The sequence below is a fragment of the Labrus bergylta genome, chromosome 4 (assembly GCF_963930695.1).
Source record: "Labrus bergylta chromosome 4, fLabBer1.1, whole genome shotgun sequence".
Taxonomy (NCBI): domain Eukaryota; kingdom Metazoa; phylum Chordata; class Actinopteri; order Labriformes; family Labridae; genus Labrus; species Labrus bergylta.
In genome coordinates this window covers 12239164-12252268 of record NC_089198.1, presented here as the reverse complement: position 1 = coordinate 12252268, position 13105 = coordinate 12239164, and the positions used below count along the sequence as shown (strand labels likewise).

General features: G+C 42.9%; 1 protein-coding gene across 6 annotated transcripts in view; it reads right to left on the bottom strand.

Moving 5' to 3' along the window:
- The window catches only part of rnf220a (ring finger protein 220a), a 167818-nt gene extending 155274 nt beyond the window's left edge, over positions 1-12544 (bottom strand). For 2 of the 6 annotated variants that reach the window (XM_065953738.1, XM_065953741.1), the window contains exon 1: positions 12128-12544. The gene's annotated coding sequence lies outside the window, so the exon portion shown is untranslated. The remainder of the gene's footprint in view (positions 1-12127) is intronic. The other 4 variants (XM_029281294.2, XM_065953743.1, XM_065953739.1 and 1 more) reach the window with 3 other exon arrangements.
- Positions 12545-13105: the final 561 nt, after the last annotated feature.

Below are 13105 nucleotides of genomic sequence, written 5' to 3'. Positions count from 1 at the left end.
CCCCCCCCCCCCTGCCTCTCCCCCGCTCCATTCTCCCTTGGGTGATTCCGATGGGTGATATCATATCAGACCTCTCCATCTGCCATCCACGAGCCAGAGGAAATCTGACTGAGTGAATAAATTAGCCGTACTTGACCTCACGACCCGCCCCGGCATCCTGGGCAACAGACTAGAATCTTCCCTCCCGGGGGGATTAGATTGGATGGTGTGATTGGCCGGTCGAAGGAACGCAGAGAGGCAGGCGATGAAACGACAAAATAACATTTCAGAGATTTTATCCCCAAAGGGCAATTTGAAGGTGGCTGGCTTGTTAAGCGCCCAATATGTAAAGATTTAGAGCAGGTAAAGATGTGCTCGATGTACACAAGCGATTGAAAGATTTGTTTTTGGGATTAGAAAAATCAAATCAGCTTACATGCAAATAGGTTATCTACAGTAATTTTTCCAGGATTTGTCAAATCTGATCAAATTAAATGGCATTTTGCACAATCAAAAAGCATCATTCTCGGTTTTATGATATCATAAAAGTCACCGCTGCCTTGAAAATTCATCCACAGAGGGACTCATAAAAGGTCAAACGTGAAGTCATGTGTGCGCACACATTAACACTCGACAAACAAAAACTCGCACAGTATCAAGTAGCGGACCCGGCCCGCTCCAGACGAGCTTCAAAGCTGCGTTGACTAGGAGCCAACATCAAAGGAGAAACTCCCTGGGAAATGAAAGGAGAAAATCTTTTATAGCTATCAGCTGTCCACAACACTCATTCAAATCAATTTCCAAACCTGATCTCGGCTTTGGCACGCTCCCCCACCTCCCACACACACACACACACACACACACACACACACACACACACCACCAACAACTGCCAGGAGGAAGGAGAGGGCCCTGAGACAGAGAGCGATGGGGAGATGTGAGATGTTTTACATTACCGCAAATGTACAGTAGACGAGTGTTGAAGACGGCTTACGCTAACACGCCTCTGGTCTGGACAGATGCCACAGAGTCACGTTACATGCCTCTCTTCCTTCTCCTCCTCTTCTCACCCTCTCCTCCCTACCTACCGCAATCCATCCTGCAAATAGCACCTTGAAAATGTAGCCATGACAAAACTCTTGTCTTTCTTTCTCTCCATCCCTCTTTCTGTCTATCAGTTTCCTCCTCCCTCTCCTCCTCCCTCTGTTCATCTCTCTCACTTTCTCTGCTGGCGACACCTCTCTGTTCGCGCTGTAGATCAGATCACGCTTTCTCCCGGTGTAACCTCTAAAGTTGGAGTGTGTCTGAGGTGTTGATAGCGAGGTAATACACTGATAAGTACCGGGATATTTCAATTTTATTATCATTACCCAGCAGGCCGAGGGACGGCGAGTGAAGAGGCCGCCAACTTGAAGCAGCCAATCCAATAAGAGGACGCTGGATGTTTCCTTACAGGCCGCAGGAGGAAAAGAGGGAAGGGGAGAGGAAGGGGACAGGAGAGCAGAAGAAAACAAAGGTGACGGAGAGAGAAGAAGGGGAGGAGCCATGAGAGGAGAGGTGATGAAACAAGTGGAAACAGGAGGACAGTAAGGGCAAGAGAAAAAGGAGAGGAAACAAGGAGAGAGAGGAGTTGAGGGAGGAAGAGAAAAGGAAAAAAATGAGAAGAGAGTCAATTAAACAAAGAGGTGTAAAAAGAGAGGAGGAGAGGACACAAGGGTAAGGAGAGAATGCAGGAGAGGAGATAAAACAAGGAGGAGAGGGGGAAAGAGAGAAGCAGTGACACAAGGAACGGAGAGAAGAGAATACCTTGAGTGAGGAGAGGAGAGGAGAGGAGAGGAGAGGGTGTGATATCAGAGTGAGGGGTACAAATTTCATCTCCCCTGGTGATTGACACAAGCTGGCTGCCTTCTGGCCTGCTGGTCTTCAGGCCCACGTGCGAACACACAGACACACTTACACACATTACACTACGCATATATCTGTACGCGTTGAGGCCTCGAGAAACTGATACCCAGCACTTCAGCTGACTCTCTGCATTAAACTTTTGTGCGGCTGCATTCACAAATGAAAGTGTTACTTTAAGATTATACTTAATAATAACTGCTATCTTTACTCGGATATCGCACTTACAGCAGTGCCATGGATCTGATAACATTCAGTTGTGTTTTCCACCTTCTCTTTACGATAACAATCATAACTCCAGATGACATCCACCTATGCATATCATCAATATATACAAGTGCAATTACATGTTAACGCACACACGCATAATGTCACTCGGTGCCACTTACAATCCCATTTGCCACCGAGGGATCCCACCCACACATTGTCTGACACCGGCTATATGCATTTTATAATAGAAAATGTCACAGGGGAACATTTACCACGCTGTCATAATTTGATTACAGTGTGCAAGAATGATACAGCCGTCGGCAACGATATTAAACACAAACAGCGAGGAGGGCTTTTCACGTCAAATCTGCACTTTAAGTGACAACGTCATACCGGCCGGCGAAATTGCGGTGTCAACAACAATGTGCCTTAACATCATTCTGAGGGGGGGATTTCACTCAGGGAACGTGAGCTGCTGAGAGGAGGGGGGAGGCTGCAGAAGTCAAGAGATTCTATGGAAAATAATCATCATATGTGGTCATAAACATCATTATTGTTCTTTTAGAATAATGATTGAATGTTATTTGCTTCTTGGAGAAATCAGAAACAACATTTCAGGAGTTAAAGACATCTCGATGATGGCTTTATGGGGATAAAATGTCATTTTAAGCCTTCATTGTTAAGAATGATTGTGACCAAACAAGGCACCTGTAAACTAGAGGAATGTGTTTTTTACACATCACTGTTTCTCTGGGTGTTACAGTGGATCTTTTCTTTGATCCAGAACTGGACGAGGGAGACATTGAGCATTTGTGTGTGTGTGTCAGGATCAAAAAAAAAAGTGAAGGCTAAAATGGGATTCAAATAAGTACACTGCTGACAACGAGCGCCCCGTCTCATCGAAGCCGTCCTTTTTGTTGACTGCTCGGAATAAATATTTTTCTCACTCGGCTGCTTTGAGTGTGTAACCGACGCTTCTGCTGCTCCAACACGGGCACTGAAAGTTGTCACATCGAGTTTTCCACTGTGTCTGCTGAGTTTCAGAGAGGAACGGACGCAGAGGAATCCAATTTTTGTTATAAAAATGTCTTGTCGGCTGTGACTGCTGTGTGTACACACACACGTCAGTGCAAGTGTGTGTGTGTGTGTGTGTGTGTGTGTGACTGCTGAGACTGTCGGGAAGCAAAGCAGCTGAAGTCGTTCCCCCCCCTCTCTCTCTCTAATGGAGACGGGGAGAAAAGCAGTCAAAACCGCAGGCCTGTCTGAGTGTGTGTGTTTGTTGTCTGTGTGTGTGTGTGTGTGTGTGTGTGTGTGTGTGTGTGTGTGTGTGTGTGTGTTTGTGTGAGAACACTCTTCCTGGCCCATGGATATATTTAGAGATTGTTGACAAGCGTGAAAGTGCCACTCTTACTTTTATTACAAGACAGGCTGAGCTGTGTCGTTCATCTCATCTCTGCTGAACACACACAATCACTCACACAAAGCAGCACATCATGGACGCACTATTTAGAGAATTTAAACGATAAAACACACAACGCAGCAAATGATACATTCATGCACCGCCGCAAAAAGTGCATGTTAATTAGAAAATAACTGCTTCCACAAAAGAGCTTTGTATTTAATAAGCAGAAATCTGAAGTATGTATCACAGAAGAAGAAAGACAGAACTCTCAGAGAACAAAATGTTCATGTTGACATCCTCTACAGTCTCTCGTTTGACTCTACACTTCTCTCTCTCGCTCACTGTTCTTCACCCTGACAACCTTGGCACGGCTTATTTTGGGGGCTAATATCAGCACTGTAGACTTTTACACAACCTTTAAAATCAACCAGTAAAATATTTTATAGAAGACAGTCAACCTTGAGTGAGACAAAATGATGCAGGGGCCACTTTTCGAACGACAAATACGACAGAGAAAAACTTTTTTTTACACTACATTATTAGCAGTCATTTTCTCACACAAAAACCGATACACCAGAACTCATCAATAGGATGTCAGTGAAGACTTTGATGTGTCTGAAAAGTGCAGACCTCGTGTGACAGCAGGCCTCGTTTTAATCATTTTGATCAAGACTTGCAAGACTTGGTTTGACTTGTTGTTTTCAGGTGTAAGTGCAGACACATGCATGGCAGAAGTAAAAGACTTTGCTGTCTCTTTAATGAAGATTAAAAATCCTGCATATAGAAGAAAGGCTTGTTTTGTATTTTTTGGATAAGTCTAGGTAAATGGAATAAAAACACATCTATTGAAAGAGAAAACCAAAGCGCTCCAAAGACTCCTTTCACCATCAGCCAAAAGACAAAGACAACATTTCTATTTAAAGCCCTGCTGTCAGATATTAAATATTTACCGCCATGACACACGAATGAAGGAGAACAGAGAAAGTAAACTATCAGTCTGCAGTGCATGTGTGTGTGTGTGTGTGTGTGTGTGTGTGTGTGTGTGTGTGCCAGCGTGAGTGTGTTTTTAGCATAAAAACGTGGCCTAACCTGCTCTCAGGTCCACTCAGTATTCCAGACAGACCTCGATGTTTGTGCTTGTGCGTCAGTATCTGTGTGTATCTGCGCGTGTGCTGGCCGATGTCCGGAGCAACAGTCGATACTATTGAAATGTGCTCATTCATGTCTGGCTGTGAGGCAAAGCTCAAATGTCCTTGTGAATAAGAATCACACCCATCTATCTCCCCTTCCCCTCTCTCATTTGATTTGTCCTTGTCTTTCTTTTTTTTTTTTTTCGTACTACAATTGTCATTTTGTCTCCAAATGTCTTTCAGATATCCAATCTCATGTTTCTCTCGTCTTTCTTCCTCTCTCTCTCTCTCTGATATGAAATCTGTAACCTGGTTATTCGCCTCAGCCAACAGCTGCTGCAGATAACAGAAGACACATGCATGAGCAGTGAGAAAATGATTACAGTAAGATTTAATAATACACAGACACACACATCATCCTGAGGTGGATAATGACACTCGGGCAATATTCTGCAACAAAATCAATAAGGATTGGACGAGCTCGTGCAAGAGAACATGCGAGCTTTGTGCAGCAGTCAACTAATGATAAATGTCTGAAGAAGAACTCATTTGTGTTTTTGTTTTTTTTTTAAAGCAGAAAAATAGAAGATGGGCATGTTTTTGTCATCTCTCTTCCTTGGATCTCTCTGTGACATTAAAGAAATAGTCCTGGAATAAAATAAGAGGATTTACTTCTCAAATAAGCCTCTGTGATGTCGGAGACAGAGTCATGGCCTGGCAGACAGAAATCGTTCTGGACGCGGGCCCTGACCTGTGGCAGGGATTTCTATTCATGGCAGCACCGGCAAGGCCCCGGTTCAGAGAGGGGCCAGCTAATTCCTGGTACGGACGGGTCTAAATGGGAAAAGCACACCATTCTGTGGCTTGGTGTACTTTTGGATTATTGGTAAACCAAATCGCAGCCGTTTTTTGCTGTCATTTATTTCTCTTAAATTATATTAAATAAACATTTTTTTGACAGCAGTATGGGCCTGTTTTTCTATACTTGGCTATGCACAGAATCAAATCTTAATTATATGATTTAAAGAGCCGGAAGAATACCAATCAATCACAAGAAGCAGGTTTACTCTGCATGGCTACATTTAGAACAGAGGGGCAAAATGACTAAAGCATCCTCCCTGTCTACCTTAAATATAACATTTTAATATTTTATTTATGCCGACTGTCTGCTACTGCGACGCCGAGCTTAACAGAAGCAAAAAAAAAGGGATTCGGTTAAAGGCTGACAATCTCCTCTCATGCCTCGTATTTATCCGTCTCTGCTGGGTCATAATACTTTTAAGTTTTCACAGACGAGGCACGCAACTCGCAAAATCCTCACAGCCCTGACAGATGACACTCATGTCTCTGTGCTGACCGACAGGTGACAGACCTCACTGTGTGTGTGTGTGTGTGTGGCACCGGCCGCCCTGCTATGATGCTTTATTGCTGTGCTGTGCCGGCGTGTACAACAGCAGCCACTAATCTCCCCGGCTGGCAGGCAGACAGGCGGCTGGCTGGCCGGTTTGTGCTGCAGGCTGCATGCAAGTGAGTGCAAGCCAATTAGCTCAAGTTTAACAAGGAAGACGTGTTGCCAGGTTTGCTGTTTTCACTTACAGATTCTGCTGTAATGATCCGCTTTTGTGGAGTTAATAATGATAATAAGAACAATGGGAAATGTGTTTAAAGCCTGTCGGGAAATGATGTGTGCCGCTCTGCATGGAGGCCAAAAGGTCACAGATGCAACAAAAAAAAAACTTTATGTGAACTTATCAAAAGCTGCAGAGCCTTCAATGTGAGTATGAACGTGCATGTGTGTGGTCCTGCACGTGCATAAAAAAGTGTTTTTTTCCCCTGCAGGTATCATGCGGTGTTTGGTCAGATCAGGCCGCATGTATCAGTCTCCTGCCTGGCTGCACAGAGTGAAAATGATAAGCAGGCTTCACAAACACTGCCCCTGTGCAATCGATGGACGCAAATGCACCAACAGTGTCTTCAGGGGAGGTGTGCGAGAGACGAGGGGGGGTGAATATTAGCTTATTTTCCATGCAGGGAGCTTGTGATACGGCTCACGGTGTAATTGACGAATGAGAGAGGAAACCTGAGAGAGATATGATGTAGCGCAGGAGGGGGAGGCGAGGATAGATCGACATATTGAGACAGAGACACTGAGCAATATGGAGAATAGAAAGTATCTGACATCCGACACAACTCCTCTCCCCCCCATTAGGCTAATTCTTTGACTTTCTCTTGTTGCCGATAGCGTCTCCGAGTGATATTTCCCCTTCTAACGGCATTACCAGAGGCTGCCTGCTCCAATGCAATCAAACCATTAAACACAACGCTGCAGCCCCATGCATGGACTGATTTCCTTCCAATAGAAAATGACTGGATATGAGCTACTCCTCTTTCCTGTCATCAATAAAAGGAATCATCGGGTCTGCATGCACAACCACAGGAGGGAATAAACTGCAGGTTTGGCTGCAGAATTCTTATCTGCTCAGTGTGTTCGAAACAATCATCTCATCGATATCGGTCTTTTTTTTTTGTACATTTCTATGTTTTCTAAAACAAAAAACAATGATACGAAGAAACATATGATTTAATTTAGTTTTAAAATATAATAAAAACTGAAGAAAATCTTTTTTTTTTTTTTCATAATGATGCCTTTTATGGATCAAATCATCAAAGATAAAAGGTGCATTTTACTCAAGAAAAAAAATCAGCCCTGCAAAATAAACATTATTAATGAAGTTGACAGGGTGTGAAAAACATCAAATAAAAACTTTGCATCCGAGTTCAATCACGGAATATTGAACAAATCAATCATAATCGCCCCAAAACACAATCTGCGTTGCGGACAGGCTACAATTTCCAGCGAGAGGAAAAAAACATTTGGTTGCTTTTGATCAGCGAGACAAGCCCAACGATATCCCCGCCATTAAACGATCGCATCCGGGTCTTCGCACTTAATTACGGTGATTATAGGAGCGATAAGGAGACAACAATAAGAGAAAGTTTTAGGATGCAGCGCCCGCTCGTGTCTGCGTGTTCAAACACTTGTTATTTACCGGCGACGCGTTTATTTCAATTACCGGCTGCATGTCAAATTAGCTCTCGCAGGTAGTGTTTATTAGCACAACAAAATAATAAAACACACACACACACACACACAGGAGGGGGAGGAGAAGAGAGGGGGAGGAGGAGGAGGAGGGAGTGAGGGAGGAAGAAGTCGAGGAGTTGGTTCTGCTTTTAATAAAGAATGAGGAATTAGTGCATATTGATAGGACTTAATAGACCGAGGGGGGTCATCAAAGTAGTCGCGACTGAGCGATCCATGCTTAATTTACTATCAGTGTCATGTTATGGGGGGAGAGCGGGAGGAGAAGGGGGGGGGGAGGAAAGGATGTTGGGCGTGCGTCATGACGCGTTAATATTCCCAAATTTAAAAAGTTGCCCTTTTTTGGATGAACATACACAATTAAAGTCGTGAATACATTTGAATGTATAATAATTCAGATCGACTCTATGTGGTATGAGGGGTGGAGCAGGTTTACTTCAGCTTTTTGCATTTTTAATTCCTCATTATTATTCCCTTCTCCCCCAGAGAGGCGGCGGTAAATAAAACTTGGTGAGCAGCAAAAATCCCCCCCCTCCAAAAAAAAAAAAAAAAATAACTCCTGCTTTTAATGATTTTAAAACATTTGATGGACATGATTTCGAGGCTGCTCACCAGCTACTCAGTAATTGTTAATGTCGCGAGAAGAGGGATGGTTAACTGGTTTTCTGATAATTAACCAGTTGGAATTTGTCTTTTTGTTTGTTTCGGCAGCAGCGCCTCTTCGGATCCAAATTTAAATAAACTTCTCTCCCCCCCCCCCCCCCGCGGACATCGATCCAGCCCAGAGGTGTGAAACGGACATTAATTTTAGTTCACTTCTCGCTGCGCAAAGGAGGGCAGCACGAGAGATCAATGGCGAGCAATAACAGCTGACTGCTGAGAGAGGAGGAAGAAGAGGACGACAGAGGAGGAGGAGAAGGAAGAGGGGGGGGGGGGGGGGTCGAAAACGCTGACAAATAAATCATCTTTTGCTACTTTTCCTCCAATCTCGACACTTCCCCCCCCCCCCCCCTCTTTTAGCGCGTGCAGACTGTTCCTGGGGGACGGGAGGAGAGAGAGGAGGATGAGGCCTAAATGAATAAGTGAGAAAAATAAACAGACGACGGATTCTCTGGGAGATGAAATTAAAGAAAAAAGAAGCAGTGGTATTCAATTTGGTTGATGAAAAACAAATGTGCAGACTTTATTATGACGTCATGTAAAAGCTTGCTTCATGATGTGTCATTTAAAATAATAGTCTTTAATAGGCTATTATATTATTTTGGACTGAAAATGAGCAACATCACGAGATCAACTGCGATCTGTGGCAGAACTATTTGTAATGCACATTAAATCTTACATTTCAAACTCAAACCCAACGTAACAATTTGAATTATTATTTTCCTGCAGACGTATAAATAAAAGTGAGATGCCTTCACGGCCCGTGTAAACGTGAAGCGGCGGCCTATAAATCACTGAGCTCTGAAACCTGAAGCGGAAAATAATGAAACGATACAGAGAGTGACACGAGGTGCATCACTGTGATGATGACAGCGTTTTACTGTGAAGAGCAAAATAAATAAAAACACATTTTAACAGACACAAAGTCTCATCCTGTAGCTCGAAATTCAGCTTCAAATGGTCTTAATTTTTTTAAAAAAGGCCTCTAATGTAACACAGGATTCACTACAAATATGACAACGAGACTAAATGAAACAAAACTTTATCATTAACATTTATAAACTGATAATAATTTAACTACAATTTAAATTAGGGTAGCCTATGTATTTCATGAAAACACATTATTGCGTTTAACCGGAACCATTCAAATAAATGTACACTCTGCAAATTACTAGTCCTAAATATTATTAATAACTCGTTTTTTTGAATGACTGCTTTAATTAATATGTATAAAGTGCAGAGTAATGGGCTGAGTTACGTGGCCTAATGGAGAAATGACAAGTCTTATAACCGGATCGTTAGAGGAGGGAAAGAAAAGTGCTCCGTTTTCCTCATCACTACATTTTGTTAATAAAAAAAAAATATAAAGCTTTGAATAAAAAAAAGTACAAACAAATGATCCTTTAATGTATTGCATAATGCAAATGAACATATTTAAATAAAATGTTTGTGTTGCACGTCCTCCTCTACAAATGTTCCACTTTAAAGAGATAATTATTGCTTTCTAATGGGAGTGTTTGGAAATGAACAGACTCGGCTGATCGTTAGAAGTCAGGGCTGGTTGATCTTACAATCAATAAAATCAATTAAACTGATTCATCAGGCTGGCTTCACTGGATCCTGATCTGCAGTTTGGGATTTTTTTTGGAGGAACTATAATTCATTCTTCACAGCTCAGTTCAGTGACCCGCCTTCAGTGTGCTTTTTACGCGCTATTTGTGGCAGGCAATGACAGGACTGTTTAAACCAGGAAATAATCACCAATATGTCTGCTGCGTTTTTCCCCCCACACTAATGATTGTACTATTCCCTGCATGTTCTGACTGTTGCGGATTTGTGCTGCAGTGCATGGGTCGTGAGGTCTCACTTGATTGCTTCATGACCCTCTTCAAAAATAAATCAAATTAAAAAAAGCGGTACGGATGTGATAAAGACGAGGGGGATACATAAAGTAAGATAAGAAAAAATAGAGAAAAAAAAGTCACATAAAAGTATATTTCATCAGCGGGTTGAATTGTCTTTGTCCGTCTCTCAGAATAAAAAGTTAAACTTATTGTGAAAAACTAATAAAACAGATTTAATTTCACTTGAAGAGCCAACGGTATAAAACATCTGAGAAATAAAAGGTCGAAAAACTCGAACTTCTGTCAGAAAGCTGCGCGCTGTTTGACAAAAGTAAAATAATGTAAAAAAAAAAAAAAAAATTCTTCTAGGAGTGGTTGTCGTTATTCCCCCTGATGATAAACTGAAAAAAAAAAAAATTGAAAACTGAGTGTTGTATCCGGTCAAACCGACGCAGCAGCAGCGGGACCTCGCGCTTTGGGGGAAGCCGACTTTGGCTCACTGTGGTCGGCCTGGAAGCGGGAGGGCCCCCGGGACCTCCGCTGGCTCTGCGCTGCTTATTTAGGGGGAGGATGTAAATTATAAAGGCTCCCTAGTTAACAGGTGTTTCCCAACTGTGTGTGCAGGTCCGTGTGTGAGCACATGCACATGTATGCTCAGCAGCGAGTCGCCTTCTTTTTTTAAATTCAAGCCGTCTGTTACTCCTTCAGAGAAACAGAATAATTTGTTGCGTATTTAAGGGGACTTGATTGACTCACGCTTAAAGGGTGGAAGTGTTTCTGTGAAACGCTCCTCAGTTTTCATCCTGTTTTTTAACTTGTTGTTTTATTGCCCTATAATGTAGCCTAACATATTTGTTTTTAATTCAAAGTAATATCAGAGATTTGTTTACGGATACTAGTGACACCATTATTTAATAAATTCAGTCAAGAGGTTTATCATACATTAAAATCTATTTGTATTATTCATTAAAATGTGCTTGATGTCAGGCAGTAATGGACCAAACTAACGGGACCAATGCAGCAGATTCTGCCCCATGCTTCTCTCCTCAAAGTGCTTCAGTTCTCCAAAGAAACGTTATTTTCTCGGTTACTTTGACATAAATTCAGCGAGCTTTTAGCACTGCTGTCTGATGGAGCAAAACTATTCGATTTTTTTTTTTAAAAAGGACCAGCTGTGGGCCTGCAGACTAACATTCATTATAGAGGAGGGAATAAATCTCTGAAGCTCTGCAGAAATAAAAAAAAACATTTTCTCTGTGAGAAGTTAAATGTATTTTTTATCAATTGTTTTCTGACGTTTTAAATTTATAAAATGATTTAATCACTCATTTCTAAAGTCAGCTAAAGAACTCGCCGTGCCTTAGAGCAAATAGATAATAGAGATATTTTGAAGCTATAAGTTATAACACTGAAGTGAGGCGGTGCAGGACACTTGTAATGTACTTGTGTATGTGGATGGTAATGTATGCGTAATGGCATTGACACGCGCACTATCCTGATACAAGTGTTTTCTAGAGGACACTTTCTTGTCTGGGAACCTCGCATGTGTATGTGCGTGAACACACACACATACACACACATGCTCAGATAGACAGGAACCGATAACAACGTGCACGTACTCACGCGCAAATGCGTAAAGTCCGTGTCCAAGCGGGGACAGACCGTGCCTTGACTTTTTCTATTTAAAAAACATTTATTTATTTTTACGCGTGGAGACGCCGCCGCACAGCGAGCAGAGCGAACAATCCCTGAGAAAGTTTATGGAAACGAACACGAACCCCGATTTCAACACACAGAGAGACGCGGCGGAACGCGAAAAAGGCGTGAAAGCACAAACTGTATGAGCTTCAAACCCAACAACAACAACAACAACAAGAAAAAGACAGTCAGTGTTACTCACCTCGCCGCGGCAGAATCCGCTTCTTCTACAGACAACTCCTCGGCTTCCGGCTTCTTTTTTTTTTATCCTCACAACAAACGGAAAACTTTTTCTGCGGAGTGGGAATCTCAGCAGCACTGTCCCCTCTAGCTCCTGCGCAGCGGCAGCGGAGATAACGGGAGGCGCTTTGTGGAAGAAAAGTAGTTAACACCTCCCTGTTAGGTTAGCAAAGCGCAGCCAGAGAGGAGGACAGAGAGAGAGAGAGAGAGAGAGAGAGGCTGACTTTCCACAAACACAGAGTAAAGTGGGTATCAATAGCGCAACAGCGCGTACAGCCCCTCCGCTGAAACACCGAGAGGGACGATCAGTGAGAGGAGAGGAGAGCAGAGTGGAGCCGGTGAGAGGGAGCGCAGGATCGCAGACACGGTGGCAGGCAGTGGTGGTGGTGTGAGGGGACGAGGGGGTGGGTGGGTGAGGTGGGGGGGGGGGTCTCACAGTGCTCTACAGCGACGTGTGTGAGGCTGGAGCTGAGCTGCGCGAGGGCTGAGTGGGGAATGTGGGGGAGGGTGAGGAGGAGGGTGGAGGGAGGGGTGTCCAGAGCGCACCGAGGTGCAGTGCTGCCGCGCAGCGCTCGGGTCGCTCATCGACTGACAGACAGACAGACAGACACAGACATACAACCTCTCTCGGTGTTTCTTGGTGAAATTACACATTAAATAAATATATATATTTTTTTTTGTTTTACTTATTTATATGTGTGAGCTTTTGGTTTATCTGGTTTAACTTGGTCATATGGGCTCCCAAACTGCGCTCTCTCTCTGGAGCACTGTTTCATTTTTTTTTTTCTGTAAGCGTTCAGAGAAGCGGACAGTTAATGTGTCTGTCTTTGAAAGATCAAATCAATAGAAACAATATGAAAAGATAATTTAAGAAAATAGACGGTTTTCTTTGCTCCATTTTTATTTAAATTACCAATAATAACAAAAAGAATAGGTGTTT